We start from the raw sequence: 19,047 nt of genomic DNA, 5'->3' as shown, positions 1-19,047 counted from the left end.
TGTAGGATTGGTAAGTAGAGGAGAAGGTCAGTGAGTGAGAATGGGGAAGTTTTCTGCAAGGAGGAGCAGAGCTGATGGTCTTCTGTGTTCATTGTAAGAAAGGAATTAATGGAGGGGAGATTTAGGACAGACTCATGAGTGGCAAAGCGCTGAAAGTAAATTTTACTAAGAAATTTGTGTTTTCACACTTCATTAGCGTTGTCTTCGATGTCTGACAAACATCTGTCTTGGTTGACCTATATAATTCTGCCTCAGACAAATCAACGGCCTAAATGATGTCTTTAGGTTACTTCCTTACAGTTGTATGATTGTATCTACCCAGAAGTTACTGCAACCCCTTCAGTAGTGAAGAGGCAAATTCATACTACTTTTCTATGAGAATCCAGCTGAGATGCAGGAATGCATGACAGGATCACCATATGTTCCATTCTCACAGTAGTATTGAGAACAGCTCTTTCCTTCCAGCTCTGATTCCTTCTTATTCCTTCTTATTCCTTCTGTATAAACTACATGCACAGAAAGGATGCTGATAAGGAGACACCCTATAGCTAGTGCCGTTAGGTTTGATCAGATGACACCTGCAGTACTTGCTTGTAATTTGGCATTACTTTTGGGTATCTGCAAGCATTAAATACAGCAACCTGCCTAGGTAAGTTCACATAAATACTATGGTCCATAGAAAAAAAATGAAGAAAAAGAATACAATAATAAAACAGAAAAATGTGCAGTAAATGCAGAGCTTTCTCAGTCAATACAGAAATAGAATATTCCCAGAGGCAGATCATGAGTTTTCCTTGGTGTCTTTATACCCTTCAAAACACATTTTAAACCTATTAGAGCACCAGTAGCTTTTTGCATCTTCAGTAATACTAGAAAAAAAAAAAAAAAAATGATGGGAGCATAGAAACATGTTAACATTTCTTTAAAAAAAAAAAAAAACAACAACGACAATCTTTTATGCCAAACCTAACAAAAGAGACACAGTTATCTATCACAGTCAGGAGGTGTATGAGGGCTGTCCCCAAAGTAATGCCTTCTATCTTACTATGTTTACTTACAGTGTCAGTGGTGGATTGGTGATATGGCAGTAAAGGTTGTACCTTCCCACCAGTATTCTGCTATTTTTTTTTTACTTTTTTATTTTTTGCTGTGAGGCAGATAGCAGCAGAGAGGCAGTCTGACAAAATGGCAGCCGACATCTATGTGTGTATGAAGCAAAGGTATGGAAATGAATTTCTCCATGCTGAAAAAAAACAAAGCCATTTACACTCATTGACACTTGCTGAACGGAGACCACTTGCTGAACGGAGACCACTTGCTGACAATTGCCACATTGACACTTGCTACATTGACACTTGCTGAATGGAGACCGAATAGTGGATGTGAGCACGGTGAGGCGGTGGGTGGTGTGTTTCAGCAGTGGCAACAGCAACAATGGGTCATTTCTGCTAGTGCGTATTCTTACTAGCATGCAGGCTCTTGTTCATCACTTGTAAAAGTGCATAGTGACTGTATTCAAGTATAGTGGTTTGTAGCTGAGAATTTGCTCTACCAACTGGTGAATCTTCTGTAGTTTTCATGGAAATAAATAAAAGGCATTAGTTTTGGAAAGTTTTGTATATTCCTCAGAAAGTACTCCAGTGACTGGAAAATTATTTAAAAGATATTTTTATTTTTTTCTTTCTGTTAGATCTGCAACAGACCACCATTTAGTGTGGGTACATTTTTAAGATCTAGTAATTAACAAGTCCCAGTATGTATTTTTCTTTCATCCTTCTGATATCTGAAAATTAATAACAGCCAGTCTTAATTTCCTGTGTGAAGAAAATCAAACTCTTGCCACAGGTATTATGATTGTGAGCTTTAATCTATTGAAGAACATCTGAGCTCTTTTAAATGACGAAAGCTGAACACCACATTTAGTCTAGATAGAATCTTCACACTTGTGTTGTGAAATCGGTAATATATCCAGTGGTAATATAAATTCTCTGCCCATGACTTTAAAACAGATATAGAGATCTCTTGGAGAAGGCATGTGCATCAGGCATAAGAATATAAGACACTTCTCCACCTCTGCAGGAATCAGTTCATCAGATAACCTATTTAAGGAAATTCCAGCATTGTAATTTGCCTTTTTGCTTTTAAGCAACCATGTGATAATGCAGAAGCCATGTTCTATGATTTAGAATGATTTAGTTTGCAGGAAGCCCATTAATTTAACCATATTTTCCCATATATTTCAGCACTGTGTCCTGTCATCTGGAAATAATAGAAGCCATAGCAGTAAACTATGAAAGCTAAGAAAAAAACATGCAAGTACAGTTTACGTGGTATTTACTGGTATGCTAATGTTAGCCCAGCCTAACCAAAATTAGGGTTTCTTGGTAAACCTGGATTAGCTTTCTAGTGAAAGGGATACTGAAGTGGCAATCAAAAACAAATGTGTAGTAGTTCTATATTTACATGACATCATGAACATAAGCTGTGTGTATGAATCCTGAATCACAAAGACATAGTAAGTGAGCATTTTGTTGTTTCTGCAAAGACATAATATTGACTTTGTCAGTGCAAAATATGAGCAAGATAGAGAAAAGAGGTCATTATTACTTCAAGTCTAGTTTTCTTTAACTCTTAAAAAATGTTTTCATTCCACTTTACTTTGAGTACGTATAATTAAATCACCTTTTTTGCAAATTCTGTAAATTGTGACCTTTCTTGTATTCTGAAAGGAAATTTATCCATAAAATATTTGATTTAGTCATTTCACTGACTTACATTACTTACTAAGAGAGTAAGTTTATTCTCTTTATGGTGTTCTTGGTCAGGCACTGGAATGGGCTGCCCAGGGAGGTGGTGGAATCACCATCCCTGGCAATGTTTAAGAAATGTTTAGATATTGTACTAAGAGAGACGGTTTAGTGAGAAATATTGGTGGTAAGTAGGCAATTGAATTGCATGATTTTAGAGGTCTTTTCCAACCTTGATGATTCTATGAGTAAGAATATCAGCCTAAAACTAAGAGAAATTTTCCATTAAGACTCATAACAAGTCTCACATCTTGAATTCTGTAGTTCAGTTATGAGCAGTAAATATAATTGTAGTTGTCGGCCATGGGAATGTGTTTCAAAAGGCTTTAATGTTCCCTAAAGGCAGTACTTTTTTTCAGAGTAGAAAAATAGTCAATTAATGTGAATAAATAAGAATCTCTTCACAGACTAGGATGGAAAAAGTAGGGAGAGGAAAGGTTTTGCAAACTTACTGTGACTCCACTGTGCTCATTAAGGCGTGTAGCTTTTAGGAAATAGTGGGAATTAGAAAGTGTTCAAATACTGCACTGGTTCTGATGTTCTGTAGACAACTAAAAATGAAGTGCACCCCTCCCCCCCCCCCCCAGTATACGTCTCTACATAAAAATATATGTAACTATTCATCCACACATGTATCTATATTTATGTATATTGTGTGCAATATATATAAAAATAATGTAGATACCTGCATCATGCTGTCTTGTTATGTTTTGAATAAAATATGATACAAAAGAGAGGAATGTACCATAAAATGCTGCAGTGCTTTTCCTGCTAACATTAGTGCATTTCCTACTAACTGAAATGACCAATTATGTAACAGATGAGAAAACTTAATATGTATTGGGTATCAAGGAATTAAATCAGATTATTCTCAAAGTAGTTGCATCACAAACTTGATTATTAATTTGCTTTAATGACATTTACGTTCTTTTGTTTGTTTGTTTTACCAAATCCATACAAGAGATGTAGTAAATAAAGACAGAAAGAAAAAAAAAGAAAATCCCAGTATTATTTTATAGGGTACAATACAGTTCTTTTATTCTTTCCTTTAATGTTTTTCTAATAGTTATATACACATAAGATGACATCAGGGGCAGAGTGGTCATTGGAATTGATGCTAGTGCTGCTGATCTAACAGATGAATGTTCAGCTATGACCAGTCTGAACACAGCATTAAACAGTGCCAAAAGGAATTTGAAATTAAACTCTCTCCTTTTCCACGCCTGATATGCTTACATTGTTAATTGAGGCCTTCAACCTTTTATACTGCTGAGAGTTATATACACGAATAATCTACATGAGAATAGAAAATCTTTAAATTTATGAATAGAGTTAGGTCCTACTTAAAACAATGTGGAAAAATTGATAAAGCTGTGAGGAATAAAAAGAGGGATTTTCCTGTAGGGCTGTCACTACAACACGTTAATCAATAGACAAATAGTCAAAAGTTGAAAAGTGAATAGAGCTGAGGAATAAAATATTTTATTTTCTTCTGTGTTACAGCTTGAATAATACTCTCCACTAAAAAGGTTTATGGCCCATGAATACTCTTAGGGTGATCAGAACACCTAACATGAAGGACAAGTTGACATGAATTTTTATATAATCCAAGCTACTGCATTTAAATGAGCTAAGATAGGAAGTGCAGAAGAAAAGAGATTTTTCCAAAGAAATTCTATCCATACCACAGAACTGCAAGACACTGTCAAATTAGAAACTGGGAGTGATATATATATTTATGTATATGTATATATATATATATTTGTTTTAGTAGACTGATCTCTTAAACTGAGGCATATGAAAGCATTATGGGAATGTAATTAAGATTTAGTTTGTATTTTAGAAAATGATTTTTTTCAAATACTAGCCTTTATTATATTTTACTAGCAGGAACATATATTTTAGCATAGTTACTAGTAATCACTAACAGCCGATCATTGTACACCATTGCTCTCTTTACAGACCATTAGAAAATGAACTGTTCCCTGAAATCCACAAAATATATTGTACCAATTCAAAGATGTAGGATGACAATGAAAGTCCTCCAAAACAGAATTGTAACCTACTTTAATGATTCCTTTGTTACTGAGCTTAGGAATTTATTTAGTTTTAACAGAATAGTCTAAAAAGAAGTCCATTGAATGATGTGTATAGAAACCGGACACATAAGATATAATAGGACTAACTTAAAGTTAACTTGTTATAAATATACATAGGGCCTTTTATATGAGAGTAAGAATTTAACTTCAGGTGCAGGCTTAAAAGGCAGAGATGTGTAGGTTGCTCCTAAAGTACTGGCTCCTGTTTATTTCCCTGGAAACTGCAACAGATACAAAAAGCACAACATGTCACAGAGCAAATTCTCAGTGAGTTTCAACATAGTGACCATCATTAGCTAAGCATTTTCACCCATGATGAACAAAAACCTGCACACTGCACAAGTATCATTTTTTTGTATGGAGGAATTCAGTGACACGCCTTTGCTTCGTATGTACTTCCATGTCAGATACCATTTTGTCAGGCTGCCCCTCTACTGCCATCTATCACACAGCAACAACACGTAACAGAACATTGCTCAGAAGGTTCAGCCCCTACTGCTGTACCACAAACATCCACCTCTGATGTTGCAGGCCAACATAATAAAATAGGAGACCTTACTTTCAGAGCAGCCCTTGTACATCATCTCAACGAGTAGCAATCGATGCCTTATAAGGAGCAACTGAAGGAACTGGAGTTGTTTAGTCTGGGTGTATGGGAACTGCTGAATCACGGCCTGAACCTCTCATTGACCACCTGAGGCAAGCAGTGAGTCAGCCATGGGAGCACAGGTGAAGACAATTCTTCTGTGCTATGGGAAGGGATGGAGCCTGGCTCCACCTCTCCTATACCCATTTAAGAGCTGACTATTGGGGGGGAAGGATCTCTTTTGGCAATTGCTTCTCTTGGAGTCTTAGTGAGCCTGGGACAAGGGTAAGCTTTCCATCCATTTTTCTTTAGTGTAATAACCTGTTCAGCTTAATTTTCCTGTATATTTCTTAATTATAATACCTGTATATTCATTGATTACACACTGGGGAAGAGGAGGCTGAGGGGAGACCTTATTTCTCTCTTCCTATATCTGAAAGGTGCTTACAGCATGATTGGGGTTGGTATCTTTGCACTGGTAACAGGTTGAGGGGAAATGGACTTAAGTTGTGCCAGGGTAAGTTTAGGCTGGATATCAGTAAACACTTCTTTAGAGAAAGGGTTGTTAAGAACTGGAATAGCTTCCGCAGGGAGGTGGTTGAGTCACCATCCCTGAATGTATTTAAAAACCATTTGGATGTGGTGCTCAGGGATGTGATTTAGTGAAGGGTTGTTAGGGTCGTATGGTTAGATTGCAGTTGGGCTTGATGGTCTTTAAGGTCTTTTCCAACCTGAGCAGTTCTGTGATTATTTTAAAGGAAAATAAAATACTGATCTGGAAGGGAAATGAAAGATTGAGATTCTAATTTGCATATACCTAATTTTTGCCTTCTGCTTTTAAGTTATTTAGTTAAATAATTCTATATACTCCCATCATTCATAGTGAGTCACCTGAAAGAAACAGCCTCTGGGATGTAGGAATCTTAGAATTAAGTTCCTCTTCAGAATTTATTATCAGGACTTTGAACTCAAGGTGCAGAAGCAGGCTCTATGTTGTGTTTCCTGGTCCATGAGCTTAGGAGCAATTATATTCCTGAGCAGCTGTATATAGCCACAATTCCATTGTTTCTTTTTTTAAAGGATAGTTGTACCTACTCTAAACAGCCAGTAAATCTGAGAAGACAAAAACTTAGGTGAGTTCTGTCACTATAGTAGAAATGGAAAGCAAATACTCTTGACGGACTTTGAAGTTAGAATGTCACATGCATGCTCTTGTCACTGTGCGTGTCACATACACAGTGAAATTTAAATTTAATCTAGAATTTTTCTTTAGATGTGAAATATGTGATGTCCGGAAAATATCTCAATCCTTACGCAGTTAGGAAATACCAAAGATTCTGGCAAAGGCTATCTACCAAACTGATGAATAGAGAAACAATGTTTAATTAATTTTGTCCATTCTAAACAGTCTCCATCTGCTAGCACATGTGCTCGTGTTATTGAAGGCAGTAGATAAAATAGCGACAGCCTGGTGTGTATGATTTCTATCCACAGTCCTAAAGAAATCCTCCTTCAACACAGTAAGCGTTCTGCAGTGAGCATAGCTTTCACTTCTTATTGAAATCAATGGCTTAGATGGCTGAAGATGAGCAGATTGTGGAGAAAAAAGATGATGCTGGATTTTACTGATACCGTGCGCTCAAGAAAGTGAAGATGATAATATATGATTATCTAAGTTTCAGACAAAATATAGATTTCACGTTGTATACATACTGTAATCTTAAAACACTTTTCAAGCAAGGGTTTCAGAATTCCTAGCTGAGCACATATCCTCTCAGAGAGCTGCTTTTCTGAGTCCTTCTTCTGGGTTGTCCAGTATGAAATCCAATTATATATGGCAAGGCAAGCCATGACTTTTTTTTTTTTTTTTCCATAAACAACAAAGGAATTGAGACCATTCATGCTGGGAACTTTGTAAAATAAAAAGTTGGAGCTAAAGGTTACAGCCAGGTGCAAAATGAGATACTGACTGTTTTAAGTGATGGAATGAAATCTGCTGGTACATCATGTGTGTCTGTACCATCACATTGGGACATGAACCAAATGTTCCTGCTCATCTCTTTCTCAAGGCAAAGTAACTCGGACATTTCAGTAATAGCTCACAGTATAGACATGCCTATAAAGGCAATAAATTTGAGTATGACCTTGAGTACAGCTACCCTAAGGCATCTCATCATTGCAATTTACTAAGAGAAACATCAGCAATGGATTCAGGAATACACTGTATGACTGGGAAATTATTTTTAGTAATCTGTGAACCCAAAAACATTTCTTAAATAAAATGGAGGCCATTATTAGAAAGATAAGATTTATGCATGTGATTTTGGAAATATACTCTGTAATTAGGATTTCTTATGGCTTTTACTAGACAGAGTGTAGGAATTTGATCTATCACCCATAATATATCTTCTCTGAGTTAAAAATTGTGTGTAAAATTTTGTTTTAACAGTGCATATATATGATAGTAAGAGGGTGAGGAAACAAAGGTGAAATAAAAGGATTCTAAATATTGTTTTATTAACAATATGGAGAAGTGTAAGTGCTAAATCTCAATGTAGCTAGCAGCTCTACCAGTGTTTAGGCTGTGGTATTCTCAGGGGCCCTTATGCTGTCATTTGCAAACTGATGAATCTACACATCTCTAATATTGTTTGAAGAATAGTAGCTACATTTTGCATAAATGTGCATGTTTTCTCTGAACCCAATTTTTTAAATGATTTTATTCTTAAAACATATGCATTATGAAGCCTGAAGTGAAAGTATGTTGTCATTGTTTTCCACAGTAAGCTTTCTGGCAGAATGTTTTTCCTGCAGAGGTTCAGTGGCATTAATGCAGCTCTCTGACATATTTAGTCAAAAGTCATTCTCTCATGTTGTTTGGTGGTTTTTTGTTTTTTTGTTTTTTGTTTGTTTTTTGAGTCAAATCTACCTCAGTTAACAAACACTACTTTTAAATTTATTCATCGAAATTCCATTTTTTTTTCCTGCAAAGCTTTAAGCTATCATGGGTATGACTTTGTTGCTTTTTGCCATTTAAAATTTTCACTGAGAGTTCATGTGTTGCATGCCATATTTTTGTAAATTCAATCCCCACTCTTCTGCATTGCTTTTACTCTACTGTCTTTCTAGAATAGGTTCTTATCTTCTGTCTATGTTGCATACAGCACTTAAAATGTCAGGAAAGCACATGAACATATTTGAATTTCAAATTACCATGTTTATTAATTATAAATAAATACATAGATTTATAGGACATAAATAATAGGTATTCTGCATGATTTGAGATTACAAATATGGTCATTTGGAGAAGAAAATGTAGGAAGAACAAAGACAAAATTCAGAAAAAATTATTTTCAATTATTATTATATATAGAATATATACATAATAATTTGGAAAAAGAAAGCTTAGTTTTCTATTCATCCATTTTCATAGCTAATGCCATCTTAATAGCTAGAGAAGACTCTTAAATTTTGTCTCATTTGTTTACTTATCAATTATTTTCTCCAAACAGTAAAAATACTGACTTAGGTTATAAATATCAGAGATGCCCAGGAAGAAGTACAGAGCATTTGTTTTATATATGTATGAAGTGTTAATAGCTTCTGTATATGTAGAGAAAGAAGTAAATGATGCATGGGTCGTCTTATTAGCTAAGTATTTCTGCATTGCCTAATGGGAAGAGGCAGTTCTTGAGGTGCTGAATAAAGCCCCCCACTGTTGTTATAGAGTCAACATTCTACTTTAAAAACTCAACAATTCCATTTTAATTCTCAATAGATATTTTGATTTCAGTTGTTGTTAGAAATGCTTGATTTCTAATATACATGGATTTGTGGGATTTCTTCTTACCTTCCTTTAAAATGTCACAAAAGGACTTTTCTAGTTGATTGCAGATCATAATGGACATAATGTAAATAAATTAATGATTTCATTGTCTACTTTGTTAAAATAAAAACAAATATTCTATATCCCAAATGGCTCAGGATTCAGTCAAACCATTTGATAACCTACACCTTTTAAAAATATTATTTCTCTTGGAGGACTTGTTTTTAATACTAAAAAGAATGTCAGCTTTCTACCTCTCTTTCCTACACAGGTGAAATAACTTATTGTCTCCTATTATTCTGGACACTTGAGTAGTGCAAAGCACATATTCATGAATACATTGCGGGATTTTAAAACACCATTTTGAACAATGACTTTGTGATTTGGTGTGCTACTTTTGCATTTGCCAATCTGCAGATGATTAACAAAAAGTTAATTTGGGGAAAAAATAATACATGTACTAGATATATATGAAGCTATATGAGCATCAGCAAATACTTTCATTTAAGTTTTTGATAAGTGTATTTTTAGCCTGCTACTACTATTTCTTCAGACAAAATTTCTGACTTATTTTCTTTAACTCTCATTACTTTTAAAATCATGTGGGAACTATAAAAAATCGCATGAAAAAAATATTTTTATTTTTTCACTTTTTCCAAGATATCCCTGAATGAAAAGAAAGTGGAATTTCCTCTCTCCATCTTCATATGCTATTTTCCATTCAAAAGAAGAGCAAGCTGTTGAAATACAGCTCAGTAAATGCATAGTGGCAAGAAAACTAGACTTTCTTCTGAAGTTGCCACAATTCATGTATGATGATGACAAAATTACTTAAAATAGGTGTTCAGATATGCTTGGAGACATGCTTCATTTAAAATACTACGTGGTAATGTGCAAAATTTCAAGCATCCCCAGGTAGAATTGAAATATGTTCCTTGTATCCCTCTTAACTTTATGGGTAACATTCACTGGTTCACAATATAGAATACGACAGAATTCATAGCTTGCAGGCAAAACAATTTCTTACAAAACAGCATTTGGTAATGTTTACCAAATAATTGGCTTTCTTAAAACTGTATCAAATAACATTACCAGGGCCCAGGTAAGGGGTTGATATAAACAAAGAAGCTTAATTGATATACAGGATCAGAAACATCAGTGTATTTCATACTAGGCATATTTCTTTAAAAGAGATAGTAGTATAATTTTGTAAATAATAATTTCTTTATCATTCTTTCTGAGATCACAACAAGAAAAATGGCTAACAACCAGAAATCATATGGCGCTAGATATTTTATTTCAAATTCATCATCTTAACTAATGTGATAATTCACTTAGTGTGTCATACTGTCAAGGACAGGAATGTTTTCTGGTTACAATGTAACTCATTTTCCCAGAAATATGAGTGGTCACAATTCATGTGCAGACAACTCTGATCATCGCTCTTTCACCTGCATCTTCTGTGATCAAGCTTTTCTATGGTGGTTAAAAAAAAAAAAAAAAAAATCTTACAAGAATGTTTACAAGAAAAAAATGCACACTGTAGTGAAAATACAAGGAAGTTCACATTAATCTGAAATGCACACATTTTTATGTCAGGATGTACAGAAATCTAAAGAATAAGGGAAGACTGAAGGTCTAAAACAGCCTTAAAGGAACAGCTGTGGGAGAAAACAAGGTAAGAATTGATCATAAAAATGAATATTTGTTGTAGAAAATTTTATGAACACACTGTAAAGCTTTGTAAGTGCCATAGCCTTGCAAATATAATTCTGTTATTCTTTATGTGTAGCAGTAAAGATATTTACAATTAAATGCAGTCGTTGCAAAATATGCTTTGAACTCTGAGGTAAATTATTAGAGAGCTGATCCGAAAGTAATGTTTTCATCAGAGGCAAGTGTTGGTTGGTGGTATGGCCATGTGACAGATGGCAGCAGAGGGGCAGTCTGACAAAATGGTATCTGACATGGAAGTGCTTATGAAGTGAAGAAGCATTACTGAATTCCTCCATGTGGAAAAAAATTGTACCCACTGACATTCATTGATGCTTGCTGAACGTTTATGGAGACCAATCAGTGGATGTGAGCACGAGGCAGTGGGTGGTGCGTTTCAGTAGTAGCAACAGCTATGTGAAAGGCATGCCATATTTTCAGTGGCCATGTACAGCTGTCACACTCCAAAATGAAGACTTTCCTGACAAGCTCATCCACACAAATTGGCTAATGGTGGTGACTATGTGGAAAAATAGTGTTTTGCAGCCAAAAATCTGTTCTATCAAATTGTGTTATGGTGCTCTTTGTATCTGTTTTGGTTTCCATAGAAATTAATAGGAGCATCACTTTCAAAGCAACATATATTTTATTAAAGCATTGCCCTTGATGTACATTTATGAGGTACAATGGTATCCCCTCTTCACATTATAGTATTTGTATCACTGCTAGGATGTAGTTGTAGAAAAACAATTTGAAGCTGAAGAGATTCAAATAAAGGAAATTTTAAAGTGACTGTGATTACATGTAGGTGTTATTAGCATGATAAAAAATGTCATAATTGCTCTTCGTCATTGCCATATATTTCATTTCCCTATCTGTATACCAGAAAACATTGAAGTGTCTGGTAGAACTCTTAAAAACCTACTATAACAAAAATTTGTTCATCTGTTTTTCCTTCCAGTTTAAGATTACTTCAAATTTAGGGGGAAAAAAAAATTGCTCGGATTATAGACTTCCTAAGGAAATATGTGCTATTTTAATTAAGAGAAGTAGCATAAACACATAAAATAGTGTGTTCAATTCACCAATAACATTACTGTAGTATCTAAGAAGAACACAGGTCTGTTTGTTATATTTTGACTCATCCCAAGGCCTAACAGAAAAGGGTCATGTAGCTGGGGATCATTTAGTAGAGGGGAATATGAGAAGCTCATTGAAGTTCAGTTAAATAAAATTAAAAAAAAAAAAAATCACCAATATTAAGAGAAAAAGAGGAGAGAAAAGCCTTGGGGGACCAGAAGATCAGAAATCTGAGGTCCTAATGAACAGCAGCTCTTCTGCTTCAGGCCTGGAACAGAGTGTCCAGATTCACACAGGTTTGCCAGACAGAGCTAACAAAAGAATCATAGCGCTGTAACCAAGGGATGAAGAGAAGCTCAAGAAGATAAAACATTTATCATTGTTTTTATTTTTATTTGCTTATTATTTGTTGATTCAGAAGAAAAGTTTGCTTTGGTTAGAAAATTAAAATAATTCACCCGGGCTAATTATCTCATCACCCCAGCGGGGCTGGGGCCCAACATAAGACCCTAGACACCATTCTTTTTCAGGTTTTGCTCTTTGTTCAGCAGCAGTGTGTTCTGCAATATGTAGTACAAAATAACCGTTGAGTTCAGTCTTTTCCCAGGCAGGGTACCAGATCCTATTCAAAACCTCTGTGTGCACAGCTATACTTGGAGATAAGCACTGCTTTATGGCGCAGCACATTCTCTAGCAAGAGAGCAAGAGGGGTATCTTTACAAATCCAGCTACTGAGTTATAGCTAATGTTACAGATATTTAATGTGGACTGGCAGTTTATAACTGTGATGTCCATTTATATTAAAGAGATGCAATGTTACTGCAGCAATCTGTACATAAAAATGATCACACAGTTATTTCTCTCAACTCCCTTAAAACAGTAAATACAGCATAATTAAGATATGATGTTTCTTCAGGACTCTGAGCAGTCTTAGAATATTTTTTTCCATTTCAGAAATAAAACTTAACATGAAAGAGGAAAGCAGAATATACAAACTGTAAAAGAGTGTTCTATCACTAATATTTGATAAATAAAATTAATTATTCCTTAGATCTTTAATAGGGAATGTTCAAATTTATAAGGCCAGGTTTTCATAGTGCCATTTAATTCATGTTCAAGGTAGTGTTTCAAAACATGGATTTGAATGTTTGTTTGCTTTATAATACACTGACACAGACTCTGTGAAAAATACCCCTGAAAATCCAGTACTCATATTTAGAACTGAAACTTCCTAAATCAGACTTTGATCGTGGGTGGAGAAAAAGTGAAGCTTGATTGTTGTCTCTGAATTGGCTGTAATTAGAAGAATCAGGAATTACTATAGACATAGACTTCTGGGGAAGAATTACTGTTTGCTTGTATAGGTGTCATTAACTATTTCAAGACTCCAGTGCCTTAGTAGGCCCTAAGAACTGAAATGATATAAGAAATATTGTGAATATGAAATCTGCAAAATGGTGTATGCTACCATTAAAAATATGTTGCTTGGTAAAAAAGAAAGTTATATGCTCTTGACAAAGTCCTTTTGATGGGATGATGTAATAGTCATCTGAGAAACAGCTAAAAAGATGCCTCTGGTCTCAAATTTAATGTAAAAAGTGTGTTGAAATTAAGTGAGAGAGAAACTTCAGGCATCATATCACCATAGTGTAAAGATTCAAGTTGACATCAAAGAGACTGCCAGCCAAGTTTCCTTTAAAAAAACAAGACATTTTTGATGATTGAGATGAAGAAAAGCAGATATTTATCATGGTATCAGTAGATGCAGATACACTCCCAGACCAACAATACACTTTGGAGTAACAGCTTTTGGGCATGAAGTGTGGTGTTGTATGCATATAAATCTCTGTGGTGCTAAATTTGACTGTGGTGATGTGATTACCAATATTTTCAATACTGAGGGATGGGACATTGGCCTTTCAGGGCAATTTTTACCATCATCCTCAGTATCGTTGTATCTGATGTTAAAAGAGTCTCCTTCTGTGCGGGATTTCCTCTGTCTGTCTAGCTCAGATTAAAAAGCAACAAGTGAGGACTATAAACTGGCATCTATTAGCCATTTCTGTGGTATTTCCAACTAAAAACTTCTATATCAAACACCCAACTTCAAACGAACTGATGAAAAATATCCCACAAAGATTAATTCCATCTGCTTTTTAAACTAAGGTTTAAGGAGTAATATGGTGCATCCACCATTTATAAGCTGTTTTCTTCTAGTATGCAATTAGAAATGACATAGTCGTACTTCTTTGGAAAGTATTTGTGAAGTCGGACAAAAATTATATAGCAGCATCTCTTCCTAAGCCTTCTCAGTAAAAAAAAAAAAAAAAAAAGTTCAATTCTGGTTTGGTTCAACTCACAATTAATCCTCCTGTGTACACCCCTGTGGAGATATTTTATGAGTTAAAATTATATATAAAAGGATGTAGGAGACTGTTTTAATAGCCTGCCTTTGAAAACTTAATCTGGAAGTGTGCAATCTACTGCTTGAAAGAACTCTTTACTTTTGCACAGATCTGGTTTAGGGCAGACCCTGATTATTTTTGAAACATTAACATGAAAATGCTATGAGAATTATTGTGTGAATTAAATTATAATCTTCTTATCAAAATTAGTAGTGTCACACACATGATTAAAGAAGTTTTTTGCAGTGTTATAAAAATACTGCTTAGCACAAAGAAAAGCATTGATACAAAATTTACTGAGAATATGGGACTGAATTTTATCACCAAAAAAATTTCACATTCTATCAGCTGTTTAGCCTAAAATTGAGGAATACTTTTGCTACAGAGTCTGTTTTGACTTCTTTGCAACTTGCTTCTTTTTTTCCCAAAAATGTGTTTTCACAAATTTATGCTCGTCCTCTGTACAACAGAAGATATTTCTTTCCAATATATAATAGATGTAGTATTGTCCCTGACCCATGGGTGTTCCAGATGGATGCACTTGACAAGCTGCAGGCATAGAATCTATTTGCATGACCTTAGAACTTGATATGTTGAGTGTCTTAACTTTCTCATGATGCCAACAAGCATGTTTTGATGGATAGGACTAATGAAACATAATTCTGAAGTTATGAAACCCTCTTGTGCTAATAATTGAATTAACTCTCTTTGAAGCTGGCAGACATAATATCTGCTTCCTAGAATAAATGTAAAGAGATATTGAACTTTTTAATGAAAACAAATAGCTGAAACAATATGAGCCATGACCAAAGGTAAACCTACACATGGTTGTAAGGAAAGGCTGCTATGGAAGATAAACTGTTAAATAGTCAATATATGAGAGAGGAGGTTTGGTGGAAAGAAGTATAAATTTGCCCAAGAACACTATCACAGAACTATCCTTGAAGATGTGATTCTCAGGAAAAATTATGACAGCTTTGTAACTCTTAAAAAAGGCTACACAAAACACATGGAATGGTGACTACATAAATGTTTCCTGCTTCTTTATTCCTGAAAAAATATTTATAAGTAGACATTGTACTCAAATTTTCTAATTCTAACTAATAGTTTAGCTTAAACAAATGACTGAAGAAAGATGTAATATCAAAAATAAAGTAGCTATTATGAATAGAAGTTATATGACATGATAGTATTTTCTACTTATCACTTTGAAATTTCTCTACTGACACCTAGAAATAATTTTTAAAAAGTCATTTCAGCAATTCTGTCATATTTAAACAAAAAGTAATTTTACAGATTTTCAGGTGTAAATAACACCGAATTAAATGATCTACTATGATACCAGCTTAAGTCTGCTTCCAGAAAAAAATAAAAGATCAGAAAAGCTAGTACAGAGACCTGTTCTACTTTAAATCTTCCCTAAGTTATTTCTCACTAACTTTCCAAGATTTCTCCTTTTAAACAAGCATTAAGCATAAGAAGATTCACTTCACAATAAAATTACTTCACTAACATTTGCTAAAGGTTTTTTTTTTTTCTTTCCTTCTAATTGACCCAAACTGCTAACCTTCAATTATTGAGTTACTATTCTGAATAAAAATTACAGTGGTTGTTTCCTCTGCAGTTTTTTGTTGTTTTTTTTTCCTGAAACTCTTAGAAGATGAAACTAGTAAAGTCCATATTGATGCGTGTGATACAGGAATAACTTTGCCATAATAAGGCACCACCTACCTCAAGGTCAGATTATGCTTTGCATTCTTTCTACAAGGATGTGGAGGGTGATTTCTGCCAAGAATGCAAGAAGAAAAAGAATATTTTTGAAGGTTTCTCAGTGTTTCAGTAATAGAGAGTAGTAATGACTGCAGTTCCAGGTTTTAAGTTTCTTCTCTCTTTACAAAGTAGAATATTCACTTGCTAAATAGTTACCCTATAACTGATTGTAAATGTACAATATTTGTTTTCAAATTTTTACTATTTCATACCAAATACTAAATAAAATGGAAAAATAAGCTAAAGACTATGCAATATGTTTTGATTAGAAAACTCAGGAATATTTTTTTTCAGTAAAAGCAGAGATTTGAATATATACCTAGCTTTGCTTGCAGGAACAAAGCAAAAATGCCACAAGTCGGATAGTTCAGTTTTGCAGCGAATTCGTATGCAGTATTTTCTTGTTCTGTGTGTTTTCCCTGAAGTGCTTGATTAAGAGGAGGGAACTTTGATTCACAATGGTACATGAAAATTTATTAGTCTTGATTTTTGCAATAGAGTGAACAGGGCCAGTCACAGAACTGGAATTAACAGAGACTCAACATTTATTCAGATACCTGCATTGATTTGATAGTCTTTGAAGCATAGCCTAGATAACAAGGTCCTGTGAAAGACAAGGACTCAGTGATTTTAACAAAAATTTAATCTAAATTAGAAACTAAAAGAGTAAGGATCTTGGGATTAGTATCTTTGAACTTACTGCTGTTCCTATTGAAGTAAAAGCTCACTTAGGAGGAGATATTTTGTAGATGCAGATGTTCCACTTTGTACACTGAGTTCTATCTAGCATAAAGAGAACAGCCAGGAGGAAGCAAGTGCATGACCTTGTCCTGGCTGATGGGAAGCTGGTGATGTATCTAGCTGTCATGAGCTGAGAAGGGCATCTAGGTCCTGCACTTTAGATGCAGCCTTAGATTAATAATAGACAAACTGATTTAAAATGAAAGAGTTCATCAGAGTTTTAAAAAAAAAAAAAAAAAAAAAAAAAATTAAAAATTGCAGTGTTGTTAAAAAAAAAAAAATTCCCTTTATAAATTAATGCAAAAAAAAATCTTAAGTTCCTTTACCATTATCATGTAGAAGTTGAATGCCAATTAGAATAAAGGAAACAAAAGTCTTTTTTCTTCTTCTACAGGAGAAGCTGAGGCATCATGTTGAAATGGAGCAAAGGGAACTAATTTGAGCTATCCAATTGTACAACACTTCTGAACTGCAGTTTCTGAAGCCTACAGTAATTTAACACGTGTCATGGAGCACTTAGAGATGTAATAAAAATCCTGTTTATTACCAGTGCAGCTCTGGGCCAAAGCATTCATGTGAGACTCATCTGATCCGTATAGTTGATGACCTTAGAATCTATCTCCATCAGGAAGAACAAGAAGATTTATTGTTCTAGGGATTTCTAAGCCCTGCAATACTTTCACAGGCAGATTTTATATAAATATGATTGTTTACTAAAGCTTAGACTCTTCAGAGTGTCTCATTGTAGCCCTCTGCAGACCTAATATTGTTTTAGACAAATAAGAGTTTTACTGCCAGCACAATTTCCCCCTCCTTTTTACAGATGGTTACTCTCCTCCTGAGAACAGAGACAAAGAATGGATAGGGTTGGGTGCTTTCAGTCATAGATTTCAGCACAGAAAATTCAGCTGTCAGGTAGCACAGTTTTCCCTCTTTGTTGCAAATCTCCTCTTAATTTGTCTTTACAAAAGGAAGATATCTAACCAGTGTAACGTGCTTCATTGAAAAATCAGATGACTGGAATGGCTGAGACCTGAGCATGAAGGAGATAGGAGTAAATCTACACCACAGAATTTGCCATCTTTCCAAACTCCTTCCACTACAGATGTTCCTGTATAGAGGCTGTGAATTTAACTCCATGAAATTTCTTGACTAAAGTATACTAGCTTCCCTTAAACTTTTCCAAAATAAATGCCCCAGCAGTGCAAAAACTCTTGCAAGACAAACTTAGGAAAATAAATTTTCTCACAAATTCTTTTCCAGAGGCTTTGTCCAAAGAGTTCTCTCAGCAATTTTTTTTTTTTTTTTTTTTTTTTTTTTTAATAATTAGACCTTGCCCTTTGGGTCAGGCTGTAAAGCATTGGATGAGGGCAATGAGAGCTGATCTGTCTGATGTACCTGGTACCACCTTGTCCTTAAAACAGATTTCAAGCCTGGGTCATACCACTTACCTAATTAATTTAGTTTAAGGCTGAAGCTAAGTTGTGCATGTTCTGTCCCTAAACTTGGTTCTTTGTAGACACTAGCCGCTATGAGAGCAAGCCATTAATGCAGTAGTGAAAATTATTTCCTCAAACTCTTCTTTAAGCTTTGTGTTTGTTGCTGCACTACAGTAATGAGAGCTGTCCTCGACATCTGTTAACTCAACAACGTGACAGTTTTGTGACTGTGGAGTTCTAGTTCCTCCTGCTTGTTTCCTATGCTGTATGTGCCTTTGCACATACACTTGCACTGTGTCAGACAGCTAGATGTTCTTGTTGACTGTAAAAACAAATATAGCCTAGTGTTATATTAAAGGCAAATATCAAAATCTCTAGGATAGCATACTTCTTTAAGATATGTTGGCTTTTTTTTTTTCTTTGTTAGTTTTCTCCTTTTAATACCAGTTCAATAGGGTAGTATAATTGCTAGTGTTCATGCAAGCAGAAGTTGATTTTTTCTGATTTTACTGGAGCCTCTAGTGACGAAAACTATTAGAATCAGTGTTATAGCTATTCAGGAACAAATACTGCCTACACAA

The 19,047-nt window shown here is 34.7% G+C and overlaps 1 long non-coding RNA gene across 1 annotated transcript; it reads left to right on the top strand.

Moving 5' to 3' along the window:
• The first annotated feature begins 5,685 nt into the window (after positions 1-5,685).
• On the top strand, positions 5,686-18,233 carry LOC116226028 (uncharacterized). Its single transcript, XR_004166204.2, has 3 exons — positions 5,686-5,777; positions 10,918-10,996; positions 17,422-18,233. It is a non-coding gene; the product is annotated as an uncharacterized LOC116226028 (long non-coding RNA).
• Positions 18,234-19,047: the final 814 nt, after the last annotated feature.

The sequence above is a fragment of the Phasianus colchicus genome, chromosome 4 (assembly GCF_987193195.1).
Source record: "Phasianus colchicus chromosome 4, bPhaCol1.hap1.1, whole genome shotgun sequence".
NCBI classification, from domain to species: Eukaryota; Metazoa; Chordata; class Aves; order Galliformes; family Phasianidae; genus Phasianus; species Phasianus colchicus.
This window is presented reverse-complemented; position numbering and strand designations above follow the sequence as displayed.